Source organism: Bos indicus, chromosome 19 (assembly GCF_029378745.1).
Source record: "Bos indicus isolate NIAB-ARS_2022 breed Sahiwal x Tharparkar chromosome 19, NIAB-ARS_B.indTharparkar_mat_pri_1.0, whole genome shotgun sequence".
Classification (NCBI taxonomy): Eukaryota; Metazoa; Chordata; class Mammalia; order Artiodactyla; family Bovidae; genus Bos; species Bos indicus.
In genome coordinates this window covers 9,008,793-9,021,773 of record NC_091778.1, presented here as the reverse complement: position 1 = coordinate 9,021,773, position 12,981 = coordinate 9,008,793, and positions in this window count along the sequence as shown.

Below are 12,981 nucleotides of genomic sequence, written 5' to 3'. Positions count from 1 at the left end.
ATGAAATAGGATAGAAAAATAAATTTCAGTTTGCTTTATGAAAGAAACAATTTACATATACCCATGTGTGCCCTGGATCATCATGTACAGAATTATCCCGGGAGTGAGAGGGAAGAGGAGAGGTGAGAATGTAGGCAAAAAGTCCATGCTTAGGACCGAATCCGCCTCACTGCGCCTTGACTCGTGGTCCAGAAACAGTTTTGTTTTTAGTATTTATTTATTTGGCTTAGTTGCATCATGAGGGGTCTTCCTCACAGTATTTGGACTCTAGTTGCAGCACGTGGGCTCCGGAGTACACAGGCTCAGTACTTGTGGCGTTGGGGCTCAGTTGCTCCACAGCACGCGGGATCTTAGTTCCCTGACCAGGGATCGAACCCACATCCTCTGCATTGCAAAGTAGACTCTCTACCACTGCTCTACCGGGGGAGTCCCAGAAGCACAGTTCTTGATGCCAGTCAGTATTATTCTAGGATTATTGTCTGGGCTCAAAATAGGGACTCTGCTAACTCTTCTCAACTCAGTATCGAATAAGTTGCCAAAGACCACCCAACAGAAGAGGGAGAGCCTAGTGTCGTTTCAGAGCAGGATGACGGCCGTCCCTGAAGCGGCTCCGTCTTGGCCTGAGTGCTCGTCCCCCGGCTGCCTTTGTCCTTGGGAGCTCATATGAATCTGGCTAATTGCCTTTCTGGCCCCACGACCCAGTTTCGTCCATCTTCAGGCTGTCCACTCACTATTAAGTTCATTAAGTTCTCTTTTTAAAAAATCAAATTTTTATATATATTTTTGGTTTGGATTAAAAAATTTTAAAAGAAAACAGCTTTATTGAGATATAACTTATATACCAAAACTGCACATCTTTAATGTGTTCAATTTGATGAGTTTAGACATGCACACAGTTCTGAAACCATCACTATAATCAAGGTAATAAGTGTTTCTATCACCACTGATTCATGTCGTCGTATGGCAGAAACCAACACAACATTGTAAAGCAATTATCCTCCAATTAAAAATAAATGTTAAAAAATATCACTGCCAAAAGTTTCCTATACCCCTTTTTTTGGTTTTGTTCTTGTAGTGAGAACAGCATAAGGCCTATCCTCTTAACATGATTTTTAAGTGCACAATATAATATTGTTAACTTTGTTGTACAACAGATCTCTAGAATGCATTCATCTCACATAACAAACTTCACACCCGTTGAGCAACACCTCCCTGTTTCCCATACCACCCGTCTCTGGGAACCACCGTTTGCTTCTGTGTGATTATTCTAGATGCAGTGTGTAAGTGGAGTCATGCAGTATTTGTCCCTCTGTGACTGGTTTACTTCACTTAGTATAACGAATGCCCTTTGGTACATCTGTGTTGTCACATAAGGCAGAATTCCCATCTTTTTTCAAGGCTGAAGAATACTCCATTCTATGTACTACCACATTTCTTTTATCCATTCATTCATGGATGGACACTTAGGTTGTTCCACTTCTTGGCTACTGTAAATAATAAAAACATGGAAACTTTTTTTTTTTCTGGCTGTGCTGCCCTGCTGGGTCTTGTGTGTGGTCTTCTCTGGCTGTGTGTGGGAGCCTCTCTCGGTGTGTGTGCGGGCCTTCTCTGGCTGTGTGTGGGAGCCTCTCTAGGTGTGTGTGCGGGCTTTCTCTGGTTGTGTGTGGGAGCTTCTCTATGTGTGGCGCGTGCGGGCTTTCTCTGGTTGTGCTGTGAGGGACCTTCTCTAGTTGTGCTGTGTGTGGGAGCTTCTCTAGTTGTGGTGCACAAGCCTCTTTAGTTGCAGCGTGTGGGATCTTAGTTCCCCGACCAGGGATTGAACCCATGTTCCCTGCCTTGGGAGGCAGATTCTCACCCACTGGACCACAAGGGAAGTCCCCGCTGTTAAGTTCTAAACTGCCTGAGCCCTCAGGTATCCAGCTCTGTATAAAAAGACCCCGACTTCGCCCCATTTCACGCTGGATCTTTCCCCTCTACTTGTGAAAGCTTCAAGCTCTCCAGTTCCACCCCCGTCACTGATAAGATTGATCTCCTCTCTGCTGTCCTCATCATGGACACTGCGATGGTCAATTCATCACCTGATGACTTCTTATTTAGTTACTTTCAAACCTCAATTGGTTGGGTCATTCACTTCCTACTCGTTTAACTGTTTTGAAGGGATGACATCACACTCTTCACAGGTGAAAAAAATAGCCTGCTGGAGATGTGGGTACTATTTGGTTTAATTTTCAATTCTTATTTATATCTAAAAGCAGCGATTCCAAACTTTCTTCTTCAAACTGCACCCCCTCCCTTTGGGGGCTCTTGCTGTTGACAAAGATGAGGAGGACGGTGGATCGTGCCCCTCTCCTTGCTCCCTTCGCTTCTCAGCAGTGACTGTTAAGGTTTGGTTTTCTTCCCTGGTGACTGTTCTCAGCTTTTGCTTGCAAGGCCAACTGTACTAGTCTCAATCCAATCAGGAGAGAGAGAACACACGGTAATTCAACCAGAGAATTACTAACTATAGCAAGAGCTGGAGTCATGAGGGACTGGCTATTAGGAAATAGAACTCTTAAAAATATGGTAATAGCAGTTATGAAGGGCGGCCACAACCCCTGGGGCTGAGATAGAGCCCCCAACACCCCCACCCCTGGGGTTTGTGATCAGACCTTGCTGGGAGGGTTGCTGGAAATCCACCATCTTTCAAATCTTGACACATTTAATTATGCAGAATTTTAAAATTACATTTATTAATACTGCCAAATATCTGATCTCACCAGAAAGGTCTTTTAGTATTAGGAAGTTTTCCAAAATTGTAATTTTTGCTTGAAAGCTCAAATTTTTTCATTGGCAATTAACACACACACACACACACACACACATACAATTATTCTTCTTGAAGGAGAAGGTCACTTCATTCATTGTCAAGACAATGTCTGGCAATACCCATGTCTGCATGACCACTGGTTTTCTGTCAGTAATTATTTCAAGTAATAATGGTGTTCCATGAAAAATGGGGTAGTCCAGCTCACAGTGCAACCAGTTGCACACGTGGTTTTCCTTGGGACAACCCCGCTATACTATGGTATGAAGCCTTTAAGGGTCACGATTTAATAACAATTGTCTCTGCTGCATCAAGGCCATTCTTAAGTGCAACTGTCTCCCTCCCCTCCCCCCGCCCCCCACTGTGAGCAGGAAACCGAGGACCCCACTAGCTAGGTTGGTGCTCAAGGGCAGCAGTTGGTTGCTTTTGCACCATCATAGCAAACATCAACATGTGAAAGGACAAGTGATGTCTTAGGAGTTTTGACCTCACAGAACCCCTGAAAGTGTCTAAAGGACCTACCTGCAGGGAGTTCACAGGCTGCACTTGAAGAACTGCTGAGCAAAGTTATAGTGGAAAGAAAATGGGCTTTGAAGTCTGAGCTAGGTGACAAAGGGTGAGTGCCTTCGTTTGTAGAATGAGACCAACCCACCTTTAGATTGATAGTGAAAGGTCAAAGTAATGCTTGTAAAATGTGACATTCAGAAAGTATTGGTCTATCCTTAAGACTTTAGTATGAGTCTACAGAAACGGATTGATCAAATAAACTCTGGGGAAATCCCTGGTGGTCCAGTGTTTAGGGCTCGGTTCCCTGAGTGTCCAGGACCCGTGGCTTAGGTTGATCCGTGGTCAGAGAACTTAAATCCCACAAGGCACATAGAGTGGCCAATAAAAATAATAAATTCCAACTTCTTTGAGGGTCCAGTGGTTAAGACTCCATGCTTCCACAGCAGAGGTCATGGATTCAAACTCTGGTTGAGGAAACTAAGATCCTCCTTGCAGGTCCCCTAAAAATAAATACATAAACTCCAACTCAACCTTCAGAAAGAAAAGTCACTAATGAGTATTAGCATTGGATATTTTTCAACTGTGGTGTTGGAGAAGACTCTTGAGAGTCCCTTGGACTGCAAGGAGATCCAACCAGTCAATCCTAAAGGAAATCAGCCCTGAAATTCCATTAGAAGGACTGATGCTGAAGGTGAGGCTCCAATACTTTGGCTGCCTGATGGGAAGAACTGACTCATTAGAAAAGACCCTGATGCTGGGAAAGATTGAAGGTGGGAGAAGAAGGGGATGACAGAGGATGAGATGGTTGGATGGGGCCACTGACTCAGTCGGTTCAGTCGCTCAGTCGTGTCCGACTCTTTGCGACCCCATGGACTGAAGCACGCCAGGCTTCCCTGGCCTTCACCATTTCCCGGAGCTTGCTCTAACTCGTGTCCATTGAGTGGGTGATGCCATCCAACCATCTCATCTCTGTCATCCCCTTCTCCTCCCACCTTCAATCTTTCCCAGCATCAGGGTCTTTTCCAATGAGTCAGTTCTTTGCATCAGGTGGCCAAAGTATTGGAGTTTCAGCTTCAGCATCAGTCCTTCCAATGAATATTCAGGACTCATTTCCTTTAGGATGGACTGGTTGGATCTCCTTGTAGTCCAAGGGACTCTCAAGAGTCTTCTCCAACACCACAGTTCAAAAGCATCAATTCTTTGGCACTCAGCTTTCTTCACAGTACAACTCTCACATCCATACCTGACTACTGGAAAAACCATAGCCTTGACTAGACGGACCTTTGTTGGCAAAATAACATCTCTGCTTTTTAATATGCTGCCTAGGTTGGTCATAGCTTTTTGTCCAAGGAGTAAGCGTCTTTTAATTTTATAGCTGCAGTCACCATCTGCAGTGATTTTGGAGCCCCCTGAAATAAAGTCTGTCACTGTTTCCATTGTTTCCCCATCTATTTGCCATGAAGTGATGGGACCGGATGCCATGATCTTTGTTTTTTGGATGTTGATTTTTAAACCAGCTTTTTCACTCTCCTCTTTCACTTTCATCAAGAGGCTCTTTAGTTCCTCTTCGCTTTCTGCCATAAGGGTGGTGTCATCTGCATATCTGAGGTTATTGATATTTCTCCCGACAATCTTGATTCCAGCTTGTGCTTCTTCCAGCCCAGCATTTCTCATGATGTACTCTGCATAGAAGTTAAATAAGCAGGGTGACAATATACAGACTTGACATACTCCTTTCCCGATTTGGAATCGGTCCTTTGTTCTGTGTCCAGTTCTAAATGTTGTTTCTTGAGCTGCATACAGATTTCTCAGGAGGCAGGTAAGGCAGTCTGGTATTCCCATCTCTGGAAGAATTTTCCAGTTTCTTGTGATCCACATAGTCAAAGGCTTTGGCATAATCAAAAAAGCAGAAGTAGATGTTTCTCTGATATTTTCTTGCTTTTTCTATGATCCAATGGATGTTGGCAATTTGACCTCTGATTCCTCCGCCTTTTCCGAATCCAGCTTGAACATCTGGAAATTCATGATTCATGTATTGTTGAAGCCTAGTTTGGAGAATTTTGAGCATTACTTTGCTAGCAAGTGAGATGAGTGCAATTGTGCAGTACTTGGAGCATTCTTTGGCATTGCCTTTCTTTGGGATTGGAATGAAAATGGACCTTTTCCAGTCCTGTGGCCACTGCTGAGTTTTCCAAATTTACTGGCATATTGAGTGCAGCACTTTAACAGCATCATCTTTTAGGATTTGAAATAGCTCAACAGTTCTGTGCATTTGGAATTCCATCACCTCCACTAGCTTTGTTCATAGTGATGCTTCTGAGGGCCCACTTGACTTCACCTTCCAGGATGTCTGGCTCTAGGTGAGTGACCACACCATCATGGTTATCTGGGTCATGAAGATATTTTTTTGTATAGTTCTTCTGTGTATTTTTGCCATCTCTTCTTAATATGTTATGCTTCTGTTAGGTCCGTACCATTTCTGTCCTTTATTGTACCCATCTTTGCATGGAATGTTCCTTTGGTATCTCTAATTTTCTTGAAGAGATCTCTAGTCTTTCCCACTCTATTGTTTGTTAGGTCCATCAATCAAGGTAAATTAGAAGTGGTCAAACAGGAGATGGCAAGAGTGAACATTGACACATTAGGAATCAGTGAACTAAAATGGACTGGAATAGGTGAATTTAATTCAGATGACCATTATATCTACTATTGTGGGCAAGAATCCCTTAGAAGAAATGGAGTAGCCCTCATAGTCAACAAAAGAGTCCAAAATGTAATACTTGGGTGCAATCTATCTCTGTTTCCAAGACAAGCCATTCAATATCACTTAATCCAAGTCTATGCCCCAACTAGTAATGCTGAAGCAGCTGAAGTTGAACGGTTCTATGCAGACTTACAAGACCTTCTAGAACTAACACCCAAAAGCGATGTCTTTTTCATTGGAGGGGACTGGAATGCAAAAGTAGGAAGTCAAGAGATAGCTGGAGTAACAGCCAAATTTGACCTGGAGTACAAAATGAAGCAGGGCAAAGGCTAACAGAGTTTTGCCAAGAGAACGCACTGGTCATAACAAACACCCTCTTCCAACAATACAAGAGAACACTCTACATATGGACACCACCAGATGGTCAATGCTGAAATCAGATTGATTATATTCTTTGCAGCCCAAGATGGAGAAGCCCTATACACTCAGCAAAAACAAGACCGGGAGCTGACTGTGGCTCGGATAATGAACTCATTATTGCAAAATTTAGACTTAAATTGAAGTAGGGAAAACCACTATTCAGATATGACCTAAATCAAATCCCTTACAATTATACAGTGGATTGACAAATATATTCAAGGGATTAGATCTGACAGAGTGCCTGAAGAACTATGGACGGAGATTCATGACATTGTACAGGAGGCAGTGATCAAGACCATCCCCAGGAAAAAAAAAAAAATGCAAAAAGGCAAAATGGTTGTCTGAGGAGGCCTTACAAATAGCTGAGAAAAGAAAAGAAGCTAAAGGCAAAGGAGAAAAGGAAAGATACACCCATTTGAATGCAGAGTTCCATAGAATAGCAAGGAGAGCTAAGAAAGGTTTCCTCAGTGATCAATGCAAAGAAATAGAGGAAAAGCAACTCAATGGACATGAGTTTGAGGAAGCTTTGGGAGATGTTGATGGACAGGGAAGCCTGGCATGCTGCAGTTCATGGGGTCGCAGAGAGTTGGACATGACTGAACAACATTCTTCATGGTTGATAGATTCATTTCACTTTTCAAGTTATATTTATGTATCCTTCTTTAAAATGTTCATTCTAAAGATTCACTGCCTGAATCAGAGTGGGGTTGTAGCTAACACCCAGCTCTTTAAACAGTCTAGGCACCAAGCTGGGAATGGATCAGCCAGGAGAACATCATCTCCTTCATGTCCCAGTGGACTCAAGGGAGAAATAAAGCTCTGGTCTGAACTGTGAGTCTTTACTAGAATCTAAGCACCCAATCTTTGATCATTGTAGGGTCATAAAATGTTAAAGCTAGAAGCCACCTTTGGAATGACGAAGCCCAAACTCCATTTTACCCTAAAACAGCAGGTTCAGAGGTGGTGAAATAACAGAGATACTTGTGGTTAGAACACGGGCACTAGAGTCTGATGAACCAGGTACAGCTCTGTCTTCTTCTCTTTGTTGTCATTTCCCCATAAGACAAGTTATCTAACTTTGCTGAACCTCAATTTCCTCATCACAGTAACCACCAGTAGGAGTATGGTGAGGCCTCAGTATCTTATCACTCTCAGTTGAGCCAGAACCCACCCTCACCCTTATGGTCCTCTGAGTAAGTTTCCACCCACTGACACCCACCCTGTTGCTGTTCATTGCTTTTCAGTCTCCCAGTGTCTCTTTGCAACCCCGTGGACCCACCCTGTTCTTAGCTGTAAATCCCAGCTGTGTCCCTGCTGGGGTCAGACTTAAGCTCAATCTCTCTCCCCGATTATAAGACCCCACTGTAGTACTCTTACCTTGAATAAAGTTTTTCTTACCACCTTGGAAAAAAAAAAAAAAAGGAGTATGGTGAGGATTGAATGGGATAATAATGCACGTAAAGTATTTAGCACAGGCCCTGGCACATAGTAAATGCTTGATAAGACACTACTTTGCCAACAAAGGTCCGTCTAGTCAAAGCTATGGTTTTTCCAGTAGTCATGTATGGATGTGAGAGTTGGACTATAAAGAAAGCTGAGCGCTGAAGAATTGATGCTTTTGAACTGTGGTGTTGGAGAAGACTCTTGAGAGTCCCTTGGGCTGCAAGGAGATCCAACCAGTCCATCCTAAAGGAGATCAGTCCTAGGTGTTCATTGGAAGGACTGGTATTGAAGCTGAAACTCTATTACTTTGGCCACCTGATGCAAAGAGCTGACTCTTTTGAAAAGACCCCGATGCTGAGAAAGATTGAGGGTGAGAGGAGAAGGGGATGACAGAGGATGAGATGGTTGGATGGCATCACTGACTCAATGGACATGGATTTGGGTAGATTCTGGCAGTTGGTGATGGACAGGGAGGCCTGGCGTGCTGAGGTTCATGGGGTCGCAAAGAGTCAGGCACAACTGAGCGACTGAACTGAACTGAACTGAAAAGGTTTGGAGTGGAATCCCTTTCGGTTAAGAATATGCTCTTATAAAATCAATAAGTAAAAAAAGCCAAGCATAATTGAATACAACAATGTGTTTTGGGCCTATTAACAGATAATTAGAATGAGCTGCTCTGTGTGCAACATGAATAAGGGTTTTGGTGCTTTTTTTTTTTTAACTTCTTTATGATAATGATCAGTGCAATATTTTTTTTTCCCCTTCAGTATAAATTCAAATGTCTTATTGTGTCATGCCTGGTCATATTAAATTTTTTAACAATAATACAGAAATAGAAGAAATATAGGTAACATCATCCCCCCGTCCCATTTTTTTTTAAACAAATGTTGTCTTACAAAAGCCCTGGATTTCCAAACATTTACTGCATTAAAGCTGCTGTAGCCAACTCTCTTAGAATCTCCTTTGGGCAGCAGTCTTGAGAATGCCACTGAAGTAATTACAGTAATGACAGTAATAAAAATATAGCTAATCTACTATTTTTAATTCCAGATTTAATTTCTGGCGACAGACAAGTTTGGTGGATAAAGTGGAGATACCATCTCTGTTTTCAAATGAGGTACAACTATAAGGTAATGTCCCTGATGTTACTGTGTTACTTGTTAACAGTGGGGATCCAAGGACCTCAGAAGAAAAACTCCAACTTTCGAGAATTTCCTTTGACTCATTTAACTAAGGGATCTATTAACGCTCCAGCCATCAGGTGGCTAGATACAGGAGACTCTGTTTTGATCTCTGGGTTGGGAAGATCCCCTGGGGAAGAAAATGGCAACCCACCCCAGTATTCTTGCCTGGAAAATTCCATGGACAGAGGAGCCTGGCAGACTATAGTCCATGGGGTCACAAAGAGTCAGACATGACCAAGCAACTGAACACACACACACACACACACAAACATGCACACACACACACATGCATGCACACCCTCAGAGGCCATGGCGATTTAAACTATTGAGGGCTCCCTGCAGACAGGAGCTCCTTCTTTCCAGTCACAGTACTGCAGCCGAGCAGTGATCTGGCTCCTAGCGTGGAAGAGGATGGACGTGACATTGCACTCCAGCTGACATGTGTCAGTTATTGCGTTCTTATTGTTTTAAGTGCTTTATTCATTTAATCCTCACAGAAACCCTAAATCGTGTTGCCTCCCTTTTATAGCAGACATGCGAGGGCACCAGAAAGCCAAGTAATTTGCCCAGAAGTCACAGAATAAGCGGCCGAGCTGGGACTTGAAATCAGCTATGCTGAGCTCCAGAGCCAGTGTTGGTGTCTTTAACCACCATGCTATACTGACAAGGATCTTAAGCCACTTAAGTGTGTATTTCAGAATCTTATAATGTAGGAGTTTTGTTTGTTTTAGCAGATGTCTCATGTAAAAGTCATAGGAACTTGGGACTTCCCCGTTGGTCCGATGGCTAAGACTCTGCACTCCCAAGGCACGGGGCCCAGCTTCGAGCCCAGGCCCAGAAACCAGATCCCACCCGCTGCAATCAAGGGTTCGTGTGCCACAACTAAAAAGATCTGGCTCACTGCAAGGAAGATCGAAGATCCTGCATGCCGCAACTAAGTCCCGGCACAGCCAAATAAAGAAATAAAAGTAATTAGAAAAGTCAGAGGAACGTGGACACGTCACTTAACTGCTCCAAGCCTCCCTTTGTCATCTGAAGAAATAGGGAGAACACAGACTCAAAGCTATAAGGATTCCCTAAAAAAATGGATACAAAGCTTCTGGTATTTAAGAGGCATGCTGGCCACTTCCTATAGAAGAAGGGTCAACTATAGAAAATGTCCACTTACTACTTACTTTTTACAAGGTGGCGGGCACATTACGAGAAGATTATTATGATTCCACTTTCATATAATAAAATTTTGCTTAATATCATGAACAATCTATCCTATTTTTAACATTAACTCCTTTTTGTTCATATGACTCAACTCATTTTTAAAACTATACCTTTTTCTACTTAAAAACAATATATGTGTTGTTTGTAATAATATAGAAACACATAAATGATAAGGAAAAAAATGCCCATAATACACTTACCCACAAATAACTCAACATTTTGATGTGTAACCTCTTTCTACACACAAATACACTTAAATAAAACTAGCATCAAATTGCGGAGAAGGCAATGGCACCCCACTCCAGTACTCTTGCCTGGAAAATCCCATGGACAGAGGAGCCTGGTAGGCTGCAGTCCATGGGTTCGAGAAGAGTCGGACACGACTGAGCGACTTCACTTTCACTTTTTACTTTCATGCATTGGAGAAGGAAATGGCCACCCACTCCCGTGTTCTTGCCTGGAGAATCCCAGGGACGGGGGAGCCTGGTGGGCTGCCGTCTATGGGGTCACACAGAGTCGGACACGACTGAAGTGTCTTAGCAGCAGCAGCAGCATCAAACTGTATATACTTTTTGCAAGCTGCTTTGTCTTAAAAATGTTATCATGGTGTAAGCTATTACGTATAGGAAGGATGAACAACAAGGTCCTACTGTTGTTATATATAGCACAGGGAACTATATTCAATAACTGATAAACCACAATGGAAAAGAATATTAAAAAGGAATGTATATGTATGTGTGTGTGTGTGTATATTCAGTTCAGTTTAGTCACTCAGTCATGTCCGACTCTTTGTGACCCCATGAACCGCAGCATGCCCGGCCTCCTTGTCCATCACCAACTCCCAGAGTTTACCCAAACTCATGTCCATTGAGTCAGTGATGCCATCCAGCCATCTCATTCTTTCTCATCCCCTTCTCCTCCTGCCTTCAATCTTTCCCAGCATCAGGGTCTTTTTAAATGAGTCAGCTCTTCTCATCAGGTGGCCAAAGTACTGGAGTTTCAGCTTCAACATCAGTCCCTCCAATGAACACTCAGGACTGATCTCCTTTAGGATGGACTGGTTGGATCTTCTTGCAGTCCAAGGGACTCTCTATATATCAGATCAGATCAGATCAGTCGCTCAGTCGTGTCCAACTCTTTTCGACTCCATGAATCGCAGCACGCCAGGCCTCCCTGTCCATCACCAACTCCCGGAGTTCACTCAGACTCACGTCCATCGAGTCAGTGATACCATCCAGCCATCTCATCCTCTGTCTGTGTGTATATATATATATATATATATATATATATATATATACATACATATATATATGTATATATGTATAACTGAGTCACTGCTTACAGTAGAAATTAACACATTGTAAATCAACTGTATTGCAAAAAAGAAAGGGAAACATTAGTATCTAGAAATATAAAATCACTATGTACAAATAGCTGTTTAACCAATATTCCCAAATGATGTAGCTATATAATGGCTAAAAACTTCTAGAACAATGGATAGAACACAAAAAAGAATATAAGAAAATATAACAGAAACAAAATAATGGTGTGTCTTTGATGTTCCTCAACAGAAAAAAAAAAAAAAAAAAAAGATGGGGAAACAAGGTTAAAAATATGTTTTCACCAAATGTTTTATAATTTTAATAAAACATTTTAGTAAACTGTTTTCCTAAAGGAATTAAAGCGATAATAAAACACAATCATCTCAAAAACAAACAAAAAATGTTATTTTGAAAGTATTAATCTTATTCTCCCATGTCCTTAAATATTTTACATCTTTATGAAGATCTGTAAACTATCACATCACTTGGATGTATTAATTTACTTAATTAAGCAGTCCTCTATAGACGTTTTATTTCTAAGTCCACAATGAATGGCTAACTAGATGTTAAGATGGTTTCCAAGGACACAATGAATACCCTTGGAAGTAAAATGCATAGAAATACAACTGATTTCTTTTCAGGCAAGGCTTCACGGGGGCTCCTGATGCAGCAGGAGAGAGTGAGAACAAGTCACAGGTTCCCTTGCTCACTCCCCAAGCAGGGGTGAGCTGGTTCCGTGCATGGGAGAGGGCAGGGATGTGTCCAGGCTGAAGGGGTGACTGGTCATGTTGTGTGCAGAGGGCAAGAGCAGTACCCTGCTTTTACTCCGGGCACCGTGCTTCTGCTCCCAGCTCTTCAGAAGTGGAGTTGTGTCTTTGGCCTTTTTGTATTTTGTAGTCCATAATTTCCTCCAACTGCACACGCACACCGTTATTTTTAGTCCCTTATGAAAGTGAAAGTGTTAGTCACTCAGTCATGTCCGAATCTTTGTGACTCTGTGGACTGTAGCCAGTGGAATTCTCCTGGAAAGAACGCCGGAGTGGGTTGCGGTTCCCTTCTCCAGGGGATCTTTCCAACCCAGGGATCGAACCCTGGTCTCCTGCATTGCAGGCAGATTATTCACCATCTGAGTTACCAGGGAAACTCTTACAGAGTTTCTTTGTTTTCTGTTATTCTTAAAGTTTCTTTGCATTCTGTTGCTCAAGAAGGGGATTTTTCCCAGGTACAAGCACTGCAGCAAAGGGTTGCCAGGTCCCAGCCTGTCTCATTTCTCCCCCAGAGGCGATCCACCTGACTTTCAAGAACAAAGGCTCCAGGCAAAAGGCAGTGAGTCTCAAAGCCCCACGTCCTGACTCTGGAGGAAAGTCATGGTCCTACAGAGGT